At 40.2% G+C, this 19,780-nt stretch overlaps 1 protein-coding gene and 1 long non-coding RNA gene across 2 annotated transcripts in view; both read left to right on the forward strand.

The window, feature by feature from the left end:
• Positions 1–19,780, forward strand: part of CYP7B1 (cytochrome P450 family 7 subfamily B member 1) — a 123,951-nt gene that overhangs the window by 1,349 nt on the left and 102,822 nt on the right. The window lies entirely within an intron of this gene.
• LOC310895804 overlaps positions 1–19,780 on the forward strand; it is a 51,782-nt gene that overhangs the window by 819 nt on the left and 31,183 nt on the right. The window contains exon 2 of the long non-coding RNA XR_014580970.1: positions 1–19,780. This exon is cut by the window's right edge and continues 31,183 nt beyond it. This is a non-coding gene — a long non-coding RNA (uncharacterized lncRNA).

Here is a 19,780-nt window from a genome sequence, read left to right on the forward strand (position 1 = left end):
CCTGTTCCAGTGCTCCGTCACCCTCACCGTGAAGAAACCGTCTCAGCCCAGCCGACCACACAGGCGGCTGCTGCTGGCCTTGTCGCTCCTCCCTGCTGCTCCTCTGAGCCCCTGAGAGCTTGTTCCACAAGTTGGACCAACAGAAACTATTTAATCTTTCTCTTTTTTTTATAAGTTTGAGTTTTCTGCAAGTTTCGGGCCTTAAACGAGGTCAGCAGAGGAGAAGTGAGACATGGTCAGGGCAATCTGCAAGGGGTGTAATTTTGCGGTTAGAAGCTGGTATACTGACTCAGACACATTATAAAATTGTGCCTGTTATTAGTAGAAATTCTAGTCGAGCTGTAATAGGTTGCATTTTTGGAAATGGAAGCAGGCAGAGCCTTTACTGTGAAGTTTTTGGTCAGATGTGGATGGTGGGTAAAAAGGGTTGAGGAGCCTATTTTCATATTTTCCTAACCCTTGTGGCTATAGAGTTTTTGAAGTCTTCCCTGTGGAGCCTATAGAAAAATTGTTAGGACATTTGTTCCACACCAGAATGAAATTATACAGGAGGCCTCAGCAAGAAGGCATGCTGTTTTGCCCAGAAAACCAAACTGTCGTTTGATTAATAAAGTATTTGTTTAAAACCCAAGCTGTTTGTCTAACAAGTATAAGCACCAGTGTGCAAGCAACTGGAAATAAAAAATGGAAAAACACATCATCCTCTGTGTAGTACAGGCTTCAGCATAAGCTGCTGATGTAAAAGTGCCATCCTGCTCCAGGAAGGTGTTTTTTTTGTTTGGTTGGTTGGTTTGGTTTAGTTTGTTTTTTTAAGCATGTGGGAAGAAAAGAAATTGTGCATGGTCTTAAGAGATGCTTGGCAGCAGCCTGGCTGCTTCTGATCTGCAGTAAGAGCAGCCATGCTAAAGCGTGCAGTGTATTAAAAAATGGGAATAAGGTTTAGTTCATGCTTCTCAGATTAGTGCAAGTTTGTGCTCTCCTGTTGCTTGTCTGGCCCACACCTGCTTCTCTATCCTCACGTTTCGTCCATGTGTCAGATTTCTTTCCCTTTCTCCTGTTTGAATCTAATAAATTCAGCAGCAGGCTGGGCTACTGCCCTCCCACTCAGGAATCAAAAAAAACCAATTGGGAACCTGTTGACATATGGAAAGGAGACTTGGCAAATTACTGCATGAATAAGGGCCAAAGTCATAGATTGTAGTCCTGATTGAACATGGATCATACCCATTTGAACAGAGAAGGTGAACAATTCTGGCTTTGCAGGGCTTGCCTACACTAGAAAAAAAATGGTGCTACTTCACCTGTTTTTATAAAGATGAATATCTTGTCCTAATGTTGGTGTGCTTGCACCAGCATACAAACTGTATAATGGATTGTGTCTTGTGTTTAATGTGCCAAGATAAACTTCAGCAGAATAATCAAATTTAACATCTTTACTACAGCTATTGCATGGGTTTCAGCTAGGATAGCTACAGTAGTCGAATGTGTGTATAGATGTATACATAAATGAAGAGGTTAAGGAAGTAAATATACACAGCTAAGTGTCACCTTGCCCTTAAGTGTTGGGTTAAGTTTGTTTTGCTGGACGATGTCTCTGTCTGTCACAATTCAAGAGAAATAGAACCACTTGTGTGACTCTTAAAGCTGTCCTTCCAGGAGCAGAACAAGGGTTTGTACGTCCCAATGAAGAAAACTCCCCAAATCACTCCCTGATGTTCCTTAAACAGATGTTGCAGGATTTCTCCTTTCTTGGCGAGGGATGCTTCTGCTTCATTTACTCAGGCTGTGAGTGCTCGTTGCTGTACAGAAGATGTTGTCAGAAGTATTGTATTGACTTAACCCGCTATTGCGTTTTTCTGTAGTGCAGTTGGTATAATCTGGCATTACCAGATTTCAGGGTGAGTTCAGTACAGGTTTTCTTATTAAGGTATTTACATCCACCATTTAGAGACAGCAAAGAAAGGCAGAGGAAATTCCTTTTGCATAAATGTTTATCATTTGAGTGCTAGTGGCAGTAATAACACAAAGGAAACTAATTGGAGTCTTTGCCAGGTTTCATATCACAGATGGTGAAGAAACAGAAGTAGAACAAAAGTTTCCTTAATCACAGAAAATTTTATTTTGAGTTAAACTTCAATGTCAGATGAGGCTCAGTGCCTTCTGCACGCTACAAAAAGATCTCCCTCTTACTGGTTAATGGAAAGAAGCGTATTTAGGCTGTTTGCTGGGGAATGTGCTTTCTCCAGAGAGAGACTGCTTTCTGTGTACCCCCCACCAAAGTATTTCTGCTATGGCAAAACCTGATGACTTCCTAGCCTACAGATTATTCTCTTTTGTCTTCATAAAATGACTAAGTCAGCTCCAGCTTTATGTTGTTTTTTTGTTGTTTCCAAACTGTTTTTCCACTAGCTGTGCACAGTCTCACGGAGTGGGAGGTGAAACAGCAGGTGAAGCCAACTCCTGCTTGTCTTACAGCAGTAATGCTGCTGAAGTCAGGGAAGCGTGCGTGAGATCAACAGGGGTTGGCTCCTACTGACATATATAGGGATTCCACTTTTTATTGTTCAAGTTGATGCTTATTTTTGGCTGCTAGTGTTTATTGCATGACCGCAACTGAAAACCAACAGTTTGGGGACAAGGCTGTGATGCTCTGTGACTCCCTCCTTGCATTACAGAGGCTTCAAATCACTAGGAGGAAGAAGCAGCTCAGGCTTACCACAAAAACCACACTAGGTTTGGGGAAAGGGACAGTGCAGAAAAGGGGAACAAAGACTGTTGCACCCCCATTTATCCTTTGAAATTGGTTCCTGTAGTTGTGAGGTTTGCATCCCAAGGTTTTCCAGATAAAAAAGATACAGACCCAACCTGGAAATAGTAATGTGAGGCTTATGCTTGCAAGTTAACACATCTTGTGTGAGCTACTCCGAGGAAACGTTTTGTAAAAATTATTCCCTCTGCAACTCTTTAGGTTAGTAAGGTTGGTGTTTTAATTATTATGAACAGTCTTCAGACACAGCAATATAGGAATCAGACACAGCAATACAGGAATCACCATGTTGTATTAGACGGCATGTACCTTCCGATTATATTATTTCTGACCAGTTTTTAATGCATCAGAGTATGGTGTACAAACACCTTTAAAAGTATAGCAGATTAGAGTTAATGTAAGAAGAATTACTTTTGTTATTAGCTATTACTATTGTTATTACATTTTGTTATGGTCTTAGTCATGGATTTAAAGCCTTGTTAGAACTAAGTGCCTTTCATTTCTTTTATTCTACCTTCTAAATTACCTCAAATCCATACAGTAACATTCATGTAAAATATTTTCCAAAAAATTGCTCTCTTGAACCCAGATAGATATTGTTGAAAAGAATATAGATTTTATCTTTGCCTTCAAGAACATCTTATCCTTTTCTGTGACAAGCTGTGAGCTTGCTAACAGCTCTCTTACCAAGCGAATTGTAGTTCACAAGATGTCATCAGCCTGTCTTTTTTACCACTTCTGCTAATTTAGGCAATATGTTAAGGTAGTTTTCTGTTGGAGGGAACATCAGGAAGGACAGATAGAAGGATACCAGAAAAATGTAGCCTCTCCTTTCTTGCCTTGGCCTTCTACATTGGCCTTTTTCCCCATCCTCTTTGTTGGCGTCATGCAGACTGCATGCACTTTTATGACCTCCATTTGTTAAATTTTATTGACCGCTTTTTACCTGTTTCCATTTTGAAAGGATTAGAACTGACGAGTGAAACTGTTTAAGGCAGAAAAGTAAGAGTTCTGTTTCTTAAATAACCTTGAAAAACCTTTATTTCTCACCAGCACACTTAGGTTTTCTGTCTACTCTTCACTGCTGTGCCAAGTTGCGGTGCAAGTTTATTTCTCTGCTTTTGTCTTCAGTTAAGAGTTTAGCAAAGGTTGAATAAAATGACGTAAGAAAACCATAGTCTTCTCAAGATGTACAAGGCTCAGTTCACTGGCTTTTGAGCTCTCTTGTGGCAGTAATAGACCTGGAGAGCCATTATAATGTAGGCAGTGCATAATAGCATGTCTCAAGACAGGTTTTCTTATTTTTGTTCAGTGCTACTTCTCAGCCTTCTGAAAAATTGTCTGTATATCAAGTACATTTTGGGTTCTGTTCCCAACCAAGGCTTTGAAGATGACACTGAAGATGACACCTCCTTTAGCAGATCATGAACTTTTCAATAATCTATGATTTACAGTGTTCTTTGCTTAAGGTACACTGCCACCTAGCAACAGTTTCCCTTCCCTCCCAGTTTTCTTGACCTACTTTGTCAGGGGGTTCTTTGCTTTAGTTTGTACCTGGTCTGGTCTTGATTAGCATCCAGAACTCATCAGTAGATGCCATTCTGTAAGGGACTGGGGTGGAAATATTTTCAGTGGTTATAAGAACTGCTAGCTTCAGGTTTCTCCTTAAAATACAATGTTTTTTACATTTACACTGGTTTTTCCTACTCTCTTTATTTCTCTGCGTAAATATATTTTTATTTATTTATTTATTTATTTTGAGTGCTTGATTTTGTTTTCTTCTGTTCATTATTGTTTGGAGAAAATAATATTAATGTGCGAGAATTAAAAGAAATTGCTTTTAGTTCTTTTATTACTCCAGTGCCACATGAAGCACGGAGCATCCATCTAGAGCACTGTACACAAATGCACATACCTTACAGACAGTACTGAATAAATAACCTTTGGGCTTCTCCTTCAAGTTGATAGTCCTAAAGGTATGCAAGGAACACCCAAGCAAATACAGAATGGATTGCTTCAAAAATTTGATTCAGGCTCGCTACTATATTTAGAGGAGGAAAGCACACTAGTTCGCAAATCTTAGCTGAAAGGAAGATACAAAGGAGCAAATCTTAATCCTCATATCACTGAGTCACAGAATGGTTGAGGTTGGCAGGGACCTCTGGAGGTCGTCTGGTCCAAGCCCCCTACTCAACCAGGGCCACCCAAAGCAGGTTGCTGAGGGCCTCTTACAGGAGATACTAACTACTTCTCCCTCAAGCATGATAGTGTAAGTTTCCACCTTACGTGTTTTAATCCCTGGTAATATCACCTAGAAAGCTCCATTCTCAGACTACTGCAGGACAGGCTGGAGCCCAGACCCACAGAGCCACCTGGGCCTCTACCTGCCCCAGTGAGAAGTGCCTTCAGTGGGCTGCAGGGACTTGGATGCTTCCAGAGCTTGAAGTCTTGCCTGCTGGAGCTGCCTTACTTCCCCAGCTGTAAGCTGGAGGTCAATGTGCTTTCCTCTTGATTTACAGATAACGTAGCCAAATGCTTGACACGGGACTCTGATGGTTGCCAGAGAAGAATCTCTTGATGAAAAACATTCTTCATTCTTCCAGGGTATAAGCACTCAGCATGTATCGAAGAGCTGTTGCCTGCCCGTTCCTGTTCTTCTATATGCTGAAATACAACTTCCAGTTACTGCTTCAAGCCAGAAATGCCACATTCTGTCACAATATTCAGCTAAGCTGTTGGATCATTTCAGCTGCTTTAGTGTTTTGCTCAGTTATGAGAATTACTGTCCCATATTAATTTTTCTTTTTTTCTTTTTTTTCTCCAGTCAGTACTTTGATTAAGAAACTGGGTAGGGCTTGTTTTGGTCAAGTAATTTAGCTGTTCTCAGTGCTCTATCTAGTCACTTACTTAACTTGGTGTGTAGTAATGCCAGGGAGTGGGGGAAATATAGAAGCTAAAAGAAACAGCATAAGTGCAATGTTAATATACTATACGAAGTTAAGGAAAATCTCACATTTAAGTTGGCAGCCTTTTTCTCTTTTATCCAAGTTTTATAGAGCTACTTGGTAGTGAAGCCAGGGTTGGAACTCATTTTCCCGACTTACAGTTTCATGCTTTAACTTGCTGTGTTTCCCTTCCAACAAACTTACCATATATGACATTATAGCTGTCTGGTAAACTAACTTTTTAAACCATGAGGCAGATTTTGAATTCTGATCTAAAACTTTAGTAGTGTTCCTTTTCTTTCCCCACCATTTACTGATTCTTCTACAAGATGCGTGTAGGATTTTAGGCTAATATCCATTTGCATGCCGTCTGGGAGAATTTTGGCTGACTGAGAGTCCCATAAAACAAAAGTTTCCTCTTTACAAACCACATGGAGCTTGGCTGTAGATATTCAGTTCCTTTCTCCACAAACTGTTTTTAATGGTGCCAGATTCTTCTGTTTCTTCTCCTTGTTTGGCACATGTCAGGAAAAAAAAATCTTGGCTCTCGTATAGAACATATCTTGTTTCCTCTTAACTGCTCGTACTTTCTATTCGTAATTCAAATCAGCAAAAAAACCCTATGGTTGTGCTTCTAGTGATTTAATCTTGTAGTTTCCTAAGCAATATTCTAATGTGCTGAAAGAATATTCTCTCTCATACTACAGTCCTGGCAGTTGGAGGTTCTCGCTGAATGCAATGGATGTGTCTCTGTTGATCTGAGGGAATATTGCGTGGGGTCCTGGCAGGGTGGCCTGCTCTAGCCCTTCACAGACAGGTGAAGGAAGAACAGATGAGCACAATAAAGTTAAAATGGGCTGTTAGAAGAGTGTCCTGTCAGTAACACAAATGTCCCTTCCTGGCCCTGTGGTGAAAACCTGGATTGCAGCACTGTACTCTGCAGGGTCATGGCCATAGCAGGAGGTTGAAAAAGCACCTCCTTCCTGGTCCATGGCATCCCAGGGGCCTGCCAGAGAGCGTATGGATGTTTTTCACAGCTATTCGTATTCCTTGGTGACAGCTTCCCTCTGCACCCGTGTAGTTCTAAGAAGAACAGATCAATCTGCTACTGATGGCTAAGACAGAGGGGAGCACTGCTGAGTGTGGTTGCCTATCTAGTTTCCTGTGGCTCCCCAGAAAACCAGCAAACTCATTAACGGCCTGCTCTTTCCTCATCCCAGCTCTTCGCTTCTCAGAACGCCTGTCCCCAGATACTTCCTGAGAGGTCATTACAAATTCTTGCATCACTTACCTAGCAAGACTGAACAAACTGTGGAAATTTTTGAATGATACATAGGAAAAAAGATCATAGAAAATTGCCACATTTTGATCACTTTTTAAAGTAATGAAGTGCTTAGAAAATAAAATAAAAAATGCTCTCATTTCAATTCTGTGTGAGAATCCAGAAATTTTGCAATTATTAACTCTGAAATTAATTAACTTTTTTTTAAAAAAAAAGCCTGCATATTCCTTAACATGAGAAACTACTGCTGTTGAAGCGAAGTTGACAGAAATTACAGGGAACTTGTGATTAAAATGAAGTTCCTGAAAAGTCAGTATTTCAGTCTTTTTGTACTCTTTCTTTCCCTTTGTATAAGTGCCAGAAGAGGGCTGTTTTTGCCTCTTTGTCATGGTATAACACTGTACTCTCTGAAGACTTCAATTAGATGGTGTTTAACTTTGTAATACTGCCCCAAGGAAAACGCTAGTATTTTCAGATACTCTCATATCTATTTATTCTGGTTAACCAAAGAAAGGTGCTTACCAAAGGAAAGACAACCTCCTCTATCTCATCCAAGGGATTTCGTGCCACTTCCATTGCTGGTCTGCTCAGCTGATGCTACAGTAGCATGTGGTCATTGCTTCGGTAGCTGGAAAGTACTGCTCCTGTTTTTTTCTACAGTGTTGGCATGGTTTCTTAGGTTACAATAGCTCATCTTCACTGTACAGTCGATCGTAGCCATGCTAATTCTCTCCAGCTGGTTTTTCAGAATTAGAAGCTTTGGGATTTGCATTTGGGAAGCTTCTCTGAAGCTATCTCAAACAGTGGAGTTGATGACAAGGTATAATTTTTTCCTTCAGTTGTTTGGGAATTAATCTGTGATACTTACTTATCTCAGACTTATACTTTTATTAAGACAGGCAAAGTGTCTGGAAGGTTTGCTTTTGTTTCATTAGGTACCAGTATCTGTAAAATGTTTCCAGTGGACTATGTGTTTCTTACTTATCCCTTTTGAAAACTTTGTGTGTGTGGTTTTTTGTTTTGTTTTTGATGGGATTTTTAACTTTTTAAAAAATATTTCCAAATATCTAGGTTAGTTTTCAGCACGATAAGCATTTGCTTAAATAGCAAATTTCCAAGCCGTACAGCTGAGGAGGGTGAGGCACGTTGCCAGGCCCTGCACTCCAATCCTAGTATGCGTTTCCCTTTTAAAAAGGAGCAGCTGTGTTAGCTGTACAAGAAGTGAAAATGTCTCTCAGTTCAGGAGTCATCCAAGAACCAACTATAAAATATGATGAACCTGCAGAACTGATATTTGGGTAAAACAGGGAGGAAAAATGAATGCACGGGGAGAGGTTGGGGCTTTTCAGTAACAGTTGCCAATGGAGTGTGTGTGACTGATGGGGATCCATTTACAGGCCCTGAGGTGCAGCAAGGAGGGTTCAGAATGGGGACTCCTTCTGAGGACTGGGTGAGGGAGATTTGGATTTTGTTTCCTAGCAGCTTGCATGAAATATTCTTTAAAGCCAGGTTAAATTATCTGTCACTACTAAGGCGCGACACAGAGTTGTTCACAGCAGGACTGGAGAGTTTCCCTGTGTCAGTGTTCAGTGGCTTGGGAAACAGCTGCTTCCACAATGTCTGGGTTGTGGTTGAACAGACAGCTGAATTTCTGGCATTGCTGCTTCAAGACAGAAAAAATGGTAATTAAGCTTCAAGAAAAGAAATCTTGCATATGTGAATGAGTCAATTTTTTTCCTGTAAGCTGTTTAGTTTCTTGTATCCAGTGTAGTGAAAATGCTGCTAGATCCTACTTGATGTTACCACAGTATGAGAGAGAGGATTATTTCTTAACCTGTGGACTTCCTTGGATAGAACCACATCAGACATAATACGTTTAGAGCCTTAAAAGCCTGTTGTTACAAAGACTTCAAACTAAAGCTGTGCATGTCTCTCCAGTGCTGAGAAGCTAAAACAGGCAATGTTGAGAATCTGTTCAGCTCAAACAAAAGTTTGGGCCTCCTAGGTTTGTGATCTCATTTGGAGAAGTAGGAGATACCTCTGTGTTTTGCCCTCAGAAAGAGACTTCAAATAAAACGCAGTTATTGGGATCCATCCAGCCTCATTTCCTACATACCCTAGGCCACTACCGTGTCTCCTGCATCAGCTACATTGAACTGTGCTTGAACATAATTGTGTGGAAAGATGTCCTGCATATCAGGAGGAGATACCCTCCTGAAAGACCTCTGAGTGATCAACAGGCCAGTGCTCGACCTGGAGGTTGCTCTGCTGGTTAATCTGTCTTTGCTTGAAGAAAGGGGGATGAACTCAGTCTCATGAGTGGATGGTGTGTCCTTTTAAACACTGAAAGGATTTAATTTAAAGTGATGAAAGATAGCCTAAGGTGGCACCCAAAACTAGTAAGGCCATCTCCTGTTCTAAGTACTGTATACTGCTTTTGCAAATAGTTATTCAGTGTTTTACTGTGATTCTTGTTTAAAGGTGCTGGCAAGCTACTCTGACATATTATCAAGTTATATTTCTGGCTATCCTTTCTCCCTGCCCCACAAAACATTTGTATGAACCAATGCACCCGCACTGCCTGCTGCTGCTCTATGGTTTCTGCACTGAGTGCTTGCTTGTTTGTTTTGGGGAAAAGGAGAAGAACAGTCAGTTTTCTTAACTGAGGCTATAAAAAACAGACAGTTCAGATGGGACCTGATGAACTAATGCTTCATTTTTTTTTGCTTAAGCATTAAAAAATCTTGTTTGTCTTGTACACTGTTTCAGTGTATTTTGTTATTAATGATGCCTCGGAGACTATCATTCAGGAGCCAAGAATATGTGGGATATCATACCTTCAAATTGTGTTTTAACATTTCCAGAGACTGAAATGCACTATATACAATAGAAATGTGAGGGACAAAGCAACTTAAACTGTACCAGTAAGGTTCATTTTATCAAAGTAAAAGCCCAGGAAGATTTTTCATATTTTGTTTTCAGCATAAATATAATGTGCTGATTTGAAATGTCAGATTGTTTCTCTTATCAGACCATGTGAAAAAAAAATCAGTATGCTTATAGCTGTAAATTTTCAGAGAACTGGCAGTATTAAGAAAGTCCTGTAGAGGTACAGGTCTGGTCCTTCAGTAGTAATTGAATTAAAGACTTCACAACTGGCTCTGTTTTAAGAACAGGACTGCAGTGTTAGATATGGCAGGAAGATGGAAGTCCCCACAAGCACTGTGATGGTGACTTCGAAGTGAAGGCTGCCCTGGGATTCCCACCTGTGCAGGACAAGGCCATCTCTGGTAGCTTTTCTCAGGGGACAGGAACAAATGTTCTGGATGACAAAATCCCTGCTCTTGCCACTGTTAACTGTGTCTACCTCTGGTATCCTATTCAGGCCCAGCCACTCCAACCAGATACAGCTACAGATTCAGCCCAGCTGAACATTTCTTTTTACTCTCTGTGGCAAATACAGATTTTTTTTCCTTAAAGGCAACAAGGAAAGTCTGTCCTGTTCCTGGCAGTCAGTTCACTTCTCAGGACTGTAGAAGGGACAGACCGGTTGCTTGTCTGTTGAAGTATGAGTTGTACTGCAAGCCAGTGCAGAAAATGGCCATCTATTCCATTTCCTAAGGTTGGACTGGTCCGGGCAGCCACAATAAACATGACTTTGCATGCTAAATTTCTCAAAACAGCTCTGTGTATAGAAAGCAACCAGTACAGTTGGATTCTGTAATATAAATGAGGTCCTTGGGCCTACTGCAACTCCGCTGATAATCACTGTAACCTGACGGCAGAGGCTGACTGGTGGGTAATGTTGGATTTATGTCAGTAAAGGATGATGTCTGTGTTTATCACTTCGTGCTTCTTCAGCAAGCTTTGTATTTTGTATCATCCCTTTTGCCACTAGCTACTAGGGTGATTTTTTTTTCCCTGATTTCTCAGTTTTTCCTTTTTACTGTTTGCAAAATGCACTTCAGTGAATACGAACTGTCCTCATCAATTCCCATTGCTCAGCTCAGGGGGTAAGCTAGGCTAATGAGACCCTTCTTTGTTTCATTTGAGTGGGTTTTGCTAATTGCATTTATCACACTGGAACCTGTAAGGGGATTTTCCGTAGACAAAATGACAATAAAAAAAATTAAGCGCTTTTGTTGGTAAGTCACCTGGCAATTCCACCTGGATCCTCAACATAGCTGTCAGCAGATGTGAGTGATTCCTTAATGTCCACTGCCTCTAATTGCCCTTTATTTGCCCTCTGATCTTCTTGTCTAGGATTTATTCCTCAGCTGACAGGATGAAACCCACAAGCAGAGCCATGACGCATCTCCAGTCAGAACTAGAGAGAAGGAAAGAGAAAATTGGGACTGAAAATTAGGTCTACGTACAACAGGAAGTGGAGTTTCAGCTTGCTTCCTGCCCTGTCGTATGACTGTGGCCACTCTCTCCATCACTTCATCCTTGTGTCATCACTTCCCTGTAGGTCAGCTCATACTGGGAGCCTGCAGCCTCTGCAGATCTAAGGGGAAGGGACTTCAACATTTTGTCCTTCCCAAAGGCTCTTGCTAGCTCCCCAGTTATCCATTGGTATCTGTCTTCTTCCCCAAGCCTTGCTCAACATACTTAGCATCAACCTGAGCATTCACCTTTTCCTGGGATCATATCGTTATTTTCAGCAAGAGGATGGTATTAGGTCTTAAGAATGTTCTAAGAAAATACGATTCAATGAATTTCGATCCCCAAGCATGAGATGGCAGCTGTTACTTGAGCATACCTGGGAGTGGACAGCCTCACTAAGTCCCAGATAGACCTGTGCTCTGTCTTTTGAAGAAAATTGACTTTCCATCGTGATGGAGTTTATTGAGCCACTGAATTTCTAATTATAGATATTTATGAATTTCTCAAGGTTTATAGTAAGTCAAGATACATTTTTTTTGTTTTGTTTTTTGTTTTGTTTTTTGTCTAGCTTGAAACCTTGCCTTGGAGCTATGCTGTAGTCCAAACTTCGTGCCTTTTCTATGCCTTTTCTAGAAGGCCTGTCTTCTGTAGGACTCCTTCTTTTGTCCAGGGAAGGGATTAGATCAGTCACTGTTCTCTTCATTTATATAATTCTGTCATTGCCATGACACCAGCTTAATCTTCTTGACTGGCTGATCAAACCGATTTTAAACAGTTTCAGACAGAGTAAAAATTAGTGCATTTAAGTCTTCCTTGATTTTTATGGCAGCTTTTCTGTCATTCAATCTAGCATTTTCTTTGTTTATTTCAATTTCTTTTTTTTTGTTTGTTCTTTTGTTTTGTTTTGTTTTTGCTGTGATTATCGTCCACCCTATGAAGTATCTACTACACATGACATTTTCTAACCTTTAGGTCTGTAATTCTGCTAATTTCATTTTATGACACGTTAAAGCAGTTAAGAAGTGAAAACAGAACATTATAAGACTTTATGTTATTGTAGACAGTGTTCAACGTGACTTTTTGTCTGTACTTGAGACATTCGAGTTTTTCTGTTAATTTCAGCAAATCCAGGATTTTACCTCAGATTTGGGTTTACATCATACAGTTTCTACAATGACTGCAGCTTTATCATGTAGCCAAATGAAGTAATCTCTTCTGTAGGTTATGCTTGTAAATCTACCATTTTTATGCTTCACAGCACATCAGTATCAACTGAAGTAATTTTGCAAAAATCCGACTGTTCAAAATCACAGCAGATCCTAATGCTTTTGGCTGTTGAAAAGGGAACAGAGGTCTCATCTGCGGTCCCATTTCCATCAAGAAATGGCTTTGGATTTTGTAACACAGGGAGGTTTTATTTTTATTTTGCAAGAAGAAAATAGACGTGGATCTTTTTGGAAGAGCCGGTCACTAAATTTCTCAGTTACATTTTAAGCACCAAGTTTTGCCAGCCTGGTTGTATTAGGAAGGAGTGTGATTCATCCCTCATCTCCCATTTCTTACCAACCCAGCCGTGCTCGCAGAAGCCCTGGGACAGTTGCAGTATTACCTGGAGGCGGGGGGATTGCCGTGGTAGCTGATGCTATTTGAGGAACCACTTCAGTGGGTCTGCTCTAGACATGTTTGCTCACATGGCATTTACTGATGAGTAGGGCAGGCCACACTATAGGGGAAGGATTGTAAAGCTTGATACTAACGACTTGCAGCCTGACTGTGCACAAGCTCTTTGCTTCTGCTGGAGCTCATCTTCACCACCTCTTAAGACATTAGGGATAATACTTGCAAGTTTAGTTAGGTTTCTTAAGAATTCCCTTAAGATGTGATTCAGTAAATTGCTGAAGCAAGGGCTTGATTTTAAGCCTTTGAATAGCTTCTGATTTTAGTGGGATTTGTGCTGCTAAGTTGAGCAGAAGCTCAAGGTTTGAGGTTTTTGTTGTTGTTGTTTTTTGGCAGATTAGCACATTCTTACTGAGACAAATGTGAATTTCTGGTTTGATGGTGCAATATAGAATATACGATAGTATTTCCTCACCTTAGTGTTACTAATTCACAGGGAAAAAATGCTCTGAATAGAATTTCAAAGCTCAATTTTGATACTGTAAAAAAGCCTTTATTCATCAATTCTTGAAGGGTTTAAATTTCAGAATCTGAATGCAATTTTAGTTTCCTAAAAGTCTGTGGATGATAAGACCACTTCTTGGTTGGTAACTGAGGTTATTTAAAAATAGAACTTTCACTTCCATGTGAATATCCGTGATGGCTGGCTGTTCAAAAGGCTGGGGCTGATTCTAGTTTTTCTTTCATATAAAACACTACATGTATTTGAATTGTGTGGATGCCATGAATCCAGACTGGCCACGTGGCCCTGATTATGAGGCAAACTTTTCATCACATTCCTAACACTTGAGCTATTTGTCTCTCGTAAATCTTTCTGGATCTGTAATGCCAGCAGTTGTGTGTGGCTAGCTGGAGTTAACATGCTCATCTTTTGCTCTTGCAACTGCAAAACACATCCATTTATTTTTCTTTCCATAAACTGGCAAGCTTCTGCTTAACCACATCTGCTGAGAAGTCCAATCCAGTGTTATCCAGTGGGATACTAATGTTTTAAAAGCAATCTGAATCGTAATCTCCTTTCGTAATTCTATTGATCTATACAAAGCGAAAGTATTCTGTTTCAGTGCTCAAGAGCTAAAGCCTTCAGAGCCTTTTTTCATTTGTTAGCAGTAAGATCCAGCACACAGTCAAGGATGTCTGTCTTCTGACTGTGGAGCACATAGTATGTGAATTTTTTGCAACTGGGATGACAAAACTCATCATATAGTCACTAACATTGATGAAGTAGATTTTGAGCCTCAGAGATTTTGTGACATTATTAGTATTTTTGTTTGTTTATGTTGGGTGTCTGGAAACTGAGATACTTTAACAAAATCCATCCCAAGTTTCTGAGAAAGTTGTTACTTGAAAAGCTTTCTTGGTAGCCTTCAGCTGCAGAGACCTGGCTGCAGTTTGTTATCAGTGAATTTTCAAGATTTTCTTCCTGCTGCTTCTGTACAAGATAGTTCCTTCTAGTATGAAAAAAAAAATTAAAAAAAATGTGTTGTGCTTAGTAAAAATAATGGGCTTTTTCTGTGGTGAAACGTGCGTGCGTTCCTTCCCACTGAAACCAGATGTGAGGGGAGAAGGAAGGGAGGCTAGGGGAAATCCCAGCATACACTGAGTATGACAGGACCAAGCACCTAGGAAGTGATCCTTGTCCCACCCCACAGACGTAGCCATACCGAGTTTATTTATTTAATTAATTAATTTAGGGCATTTGCCTCATCAGCTATCATATTTATTCAGTTATGATCATGACTAAGTCTTTCTTCTCTACTTTTTTTCTGTAGCACCCAGAATATAATCTTTTCCCGATCCTGAGGTCAGTTCTGAATTGGTAGCTTCTACTTCAACTTTAAAATCATTCATTTTTTGGCTAGGCAGTTTTTCTAAATTAATGAGGACTGTAACCAAATTGGAAGATAATTGCCTGTATATGATGAAAAAGTGAAAATGTAATGAAGGTAGTTTAAATTTGGGTATAATAAGTGGTTAAACTTTCAAAACTGAAGATGCCTCTTTACTCTTCATAAGAAGAGAAAGGTAGAGTAAAAGCCTCAAGAATCTTTTGATTACTACCAGATTCAAATCTTACCATAGTAATACTAAATACCATACTACAATCTTACTGTACTAATTAACCACAAGTGATATATTTTGGGGGACAGAGCAGGTGTCCTCCAAAGGCCCTTTCCAACCTCAATCGTTCAGTGGTTATGGATGCTTGTAGCTAAGTAATTTTCCTTTAATTCTACTGAAGATACTATTTTAGGCATTTTCAAGCTAGCTTTATATTCACTTAGCTGTGTGTACTGTTTGATGTCAAAATTTAAACTTGGCTAATTTGATGAAAGTTTCTTGATATGTATCTTTTAAATAATATCTTAGATCTTGTCAGCAACCTACAGCCTCCCTAGCTTTTAAAAGAAAAGGATCTCTGGTTTTCTTCAGACTGATTTATATTGGTTGCTGTTTCCTTTAGTGTCAATTATCATTTGTCATCAATTCAAGTACCTGGAGATCTTTGGCTGAACCTGGAAGCTGAAGCTGGAAGCAAAACCCAACTCCTTAAAGTCTGTTTATTTCATACTGATGTGTTGAAAGTAAGCATCCTACTGAGTTCGTGTCCGATCTTCTTCTGAGGTTGCTTCGTTTCCTTTTCCTATTTTTTCTCTTAATGAAAAAAAAATAAAATAGTGGAACCAAAGTGCTATCAGTCTTTGGCTTTCTTTAAATTTGTGATTTGAAGCCCCGGTGAGACTGGGCTGCTGTAGCTATGGCAGTGCTGGATGCCTGTTGTACGTATGCTGTATTGGTATCTGTAAACCCTGTAATCTGTGGCTGAGCACGCTGGGGCTCTGTACCAGTAGGTTGTTTTCTCTGTGCGCTTGCAGTGATGTGGCCACATTGGGGCTCAAATCACCGTTATTTAGACAAGGTCTCACTGAAATATAAATGCTGAGTGTTCACAGCTAAAGTTCATGGAAAACTTCAGCTTCAGCCAGAGCCATACAGCATTACCAGAAACCTTAACCTCTCATTGCAAGTCAGGAGTTCAGCGAGGAGTTAGTCTGGACTTGGGATTCCTGTGCAGGGGCATCTGCCTTGCTACCCTGCTTTCTGTGTGAGATCAGCTGGCATGCACCACTCCCTTGGAAGTATAGCTGGTCCTCCACCCTTGTGCTAGTGCCAGGAGTGTTGTGAGGGTACTGCCTGCTTTTCATGTCCTTTGCACCAGTTCTGGGCTGATGAACTTCACTGACTTCATTCAAGTCACTCATTTACAGCAGGGATTTGAGTGATGACCGGTGTGTCTGTTTCCTGTAGAGGAAGAAACACCTCCCATGCTCTTAGTAAATAAGGAAACTCTCTGTGATTTTTTTTTTTTTTTCTGAGTAATTATAAAGCTGTCTGGGTAGACCTCATTAGGTAAGATCACTTGGACTGTCTCATATATGAAAAGTAAAGGCTCTCCATCAGCAGGAGTAACTGAAGGTAGTTGATGTAGTATAAAGAATACAGTCGTTTCATCTTGGCTTGTTTAAAGTGGTGACTGCCATAATTAATACATTTTTAAAGTAAGAAAGAATATGAAACAAAGGCATTCAAGAAACTTTTTATAATTCCCCTAAATGTACCCGGCCATGTGAAAAATACTGCAAAATGTTGGTAAGTCTTTTTTCTTCCACAAAATCAAAATGAAATTGCTTTCCCTTTTTTCAACCTGGCGCTTCTGCCAGATTTGTTATGTTGGGAACATGATGTGGTGTAAAAGGCATCTGTAACCTCAGGCTCTCAAGAAAAGGCACATGTTTTATACATCATTCTCTTCTCTTCGATGGATACCTTCTAGGAAACGTCTTTGTTAGTTGTTCTTTTTTCCAGTACAGAAATACTGCTTCAACATGTTCTGTGCTGAAATGTCAGCGTTGTGCTGTTGTGTAGGTGGTAGTATGTATTATACACAGTTTTCAAAACCTGAATAATCAGTGATGTGCATGACTTTGCCAGGGAAAACAAATGGCTGTGTCATTTTGATTTCGGTATATCAAGAAAATGTAACCTATAAAAGTTAATTAGCATTCTTCCAGAAGGGGGTTGTTTAACTAACATCTTTGTTTCCATGTTTTCAGTTTTGTCAGAAGTTGGAGGGGAGTGTTTATTCTCTTGCTAATATATACCCATAGATTTGCAGATTATTCTGTGGAGTTTTAGCTACCATGCATCTGTCCTTCACTTCAGTGAATGTCTGGGTTTTCCACTCACTAGAACAAGTGCTTAGATCCAGTGAAAAATTGTATTATAGATTTCAGGATTTATTTATTTTTAAATAGTGTTTATAAATAAAGTTCCTTGAGCCTGATGGATTTCCCATTATATGTTAAAATGAAGTATTGCCAGGGGCTTTGACAGAAGGAATCCAGACGTTGTTATTGCAATCCTGACTGTCTGTAGTCTCTGGTTGCTGCTGGAAGCTGCTGGGACTCCACCTCTCAAGGGACTTGGTGTTCTGATAGGCTAGGTTCTGCCCATTTAGTTCGGGTATTACTGACGTTTGTTTATGTTGAATGCACAAAAGTTTCTTGTCTAAGCCAAAGCTGAAGTTTGAGCACCCATAACACTGAAATAAGTAAATCTCATTTTATTTTTCTGTGTAACTCTGCAATTCATTAGCCTTCACCCACCATTTCAGAAACTAACTGTTGGAAGATGTAGCTGTTTGCAAGCCAGCATTACTTAACTGTGCTAAAGGAAGTTATAAAAGTTAGAGAACTGGCTTTTCACTCACTAACTGCCTTGACAACTTTTTACTAGACCGAGGCCTTCCCAAGGTTGAAAAAACAAAGATGAATAAAATTGTCCATTGATACTAAAATATATTGGTAGCTTTACAAGTAAACTAGAAATGGTGGTGAGGATTGATTCTGGGTATTGTTTCTGGGTGTTAATACTTACATAAAAGTATTTAAGAACAGACGGTCAGTAGAGATGTCTAATTTTTATTTTTACATGCCCCATATGGAAAAGATAATCCTTAGAGGCCAGATTTTCAAGCCTGCTAAGGCTGCTGAGATGCATTTGCTCGATACAGAATCCTTTATTCCGTTAATACTGAAGTTGGGATTCTTGTGTGTAGAAGTTAAGAGTCTTGTGGATAACTTGGCCTCTTTTCCATTGCTCTGCAAATGTGTGCTGGAGATTTGGGAATTAGATTTGATATGGTGTTGCTAAACCGTATGTTTAAAAACTTGGTGTTCTTTTAATGCCACCTAGGGTGGTGCTAGAACCTATTCAGAGACTTCGGTGTTTTAACTGCCCATGAAAATGCCTAGGCCCAGAAGGTTCTTGGGGCTGGTTACAAAGCGATAAGGAGCAAAGATGTGAAAGTTAGTGGAATTTGCTAGTCACAGCGAGAGAACTGAGCAAATGGTGGGCTCAGCAGCCAGAAGAGGGTCTTGGGACAAATCATTATAAATCCAAGAGCGTGCGAGGTCACGTTCACTGCCCTGCTGTCTGGGGTGAGCTTTAGCATTCCACTAAGTGGTGTCCATGCCAGTGTGCCTTTGAACACACATGTTCCAAACCAGGACCCTGTCTTTCCTGGGAGCCAGTTCCTTTTGTTCCTCATCCTTTTGTGTTTAAAATACCATGTTTGTAGCCTGGGTTTATCGTTTCCTAGTCACTGGTGGTTGCTATGTGTCCCTGCTGTGTGTTAAGGCTCAATTTTAGCACTTAAGACTTAACTCAGTTTTTACAAGCTTCTTCATCAAACTGCAAGGTAGTTAATTCTGTTCAGGAGACTTGTTTTGTTATTGCTGGACTGGAAAACATTTCCTCTCCTAATCAGTCCCAGACGCTGCCTCTTTGGCTGCCCAGGACACGGCTGCAGCTGCTGCCATGAGGATCCCACTCTGGGTCTGCAAGAAAGAGAGCCTGGGCTGGGTACCCCTGGAAGTACGTAGTGTGCGTGGAGACTGCTCTGGATCATCATTTGCTACCACACGGCTAAACCTTACGTACTAAGCATGGTGGCCTCATCCGTAACGTCTCTTGGACAGGTTCTCTGGGCTGTGCCAGGACTTCCCAGAAGGTTAGCAGAGAACAGAGTGCTCCTGGCATGCCAACACTTGCATAAGAGGGAAGATAAAGTGCAAGGGCCCTGCCCTACACACTAAGTGTGTAGTTTCCTCTCACAAGCATTGCCTTAAAGAGACTTTATTTCAAACACGCAAAAGCAATAGGGTGAATTTGTGCAATGAACAACAGGAAGAAAATGCCTTTTCTACTTTACAGACCTGGCAGTCATCTTGCTGTAATGACCCTTTCCCTCTTGTCTTTGTAAGAGACTTCTGGGTTAAAGTCATATCAATGGCTGACAGCTGGACTTCAAGCCCCCCCCCCCCCCCGACTTATTACTAATATCCATATTTAGAAGCCAATATGCTTTCTTACAAGTTCACTGTTTTCCTTCTTCTCATAATTTCCACTATTTTTCATATGCTTGTTCTTTGCCATTATCCTTAGTCCTACCAACCACATTACCATTTGTTGAATTTTTCCTTGTGAGGGCTCAAATTGTCCTTATTCATTTGCAATAAAAAAAATTGCCTACAAATTCATGGGATGAAAGAGTTTGTTACAGAGTACTATTAAATTAAAAATAGAATAGCTGTTAGAAGTTAAGGGTAGAAAATATCATCTTTGCAGCAAGACTGTATATTTTCTGTTGTGTCCATAGGA

This window comes from Anser anser (genome assembly GCF_964211835.1).
Source record: "Anser anser genome assembly, chromosome: 2".
NCBI lineage: Eukaryota > Metazoa > Chordata > Aves > Anseriformes > Anatidae > Anser > Anser anser.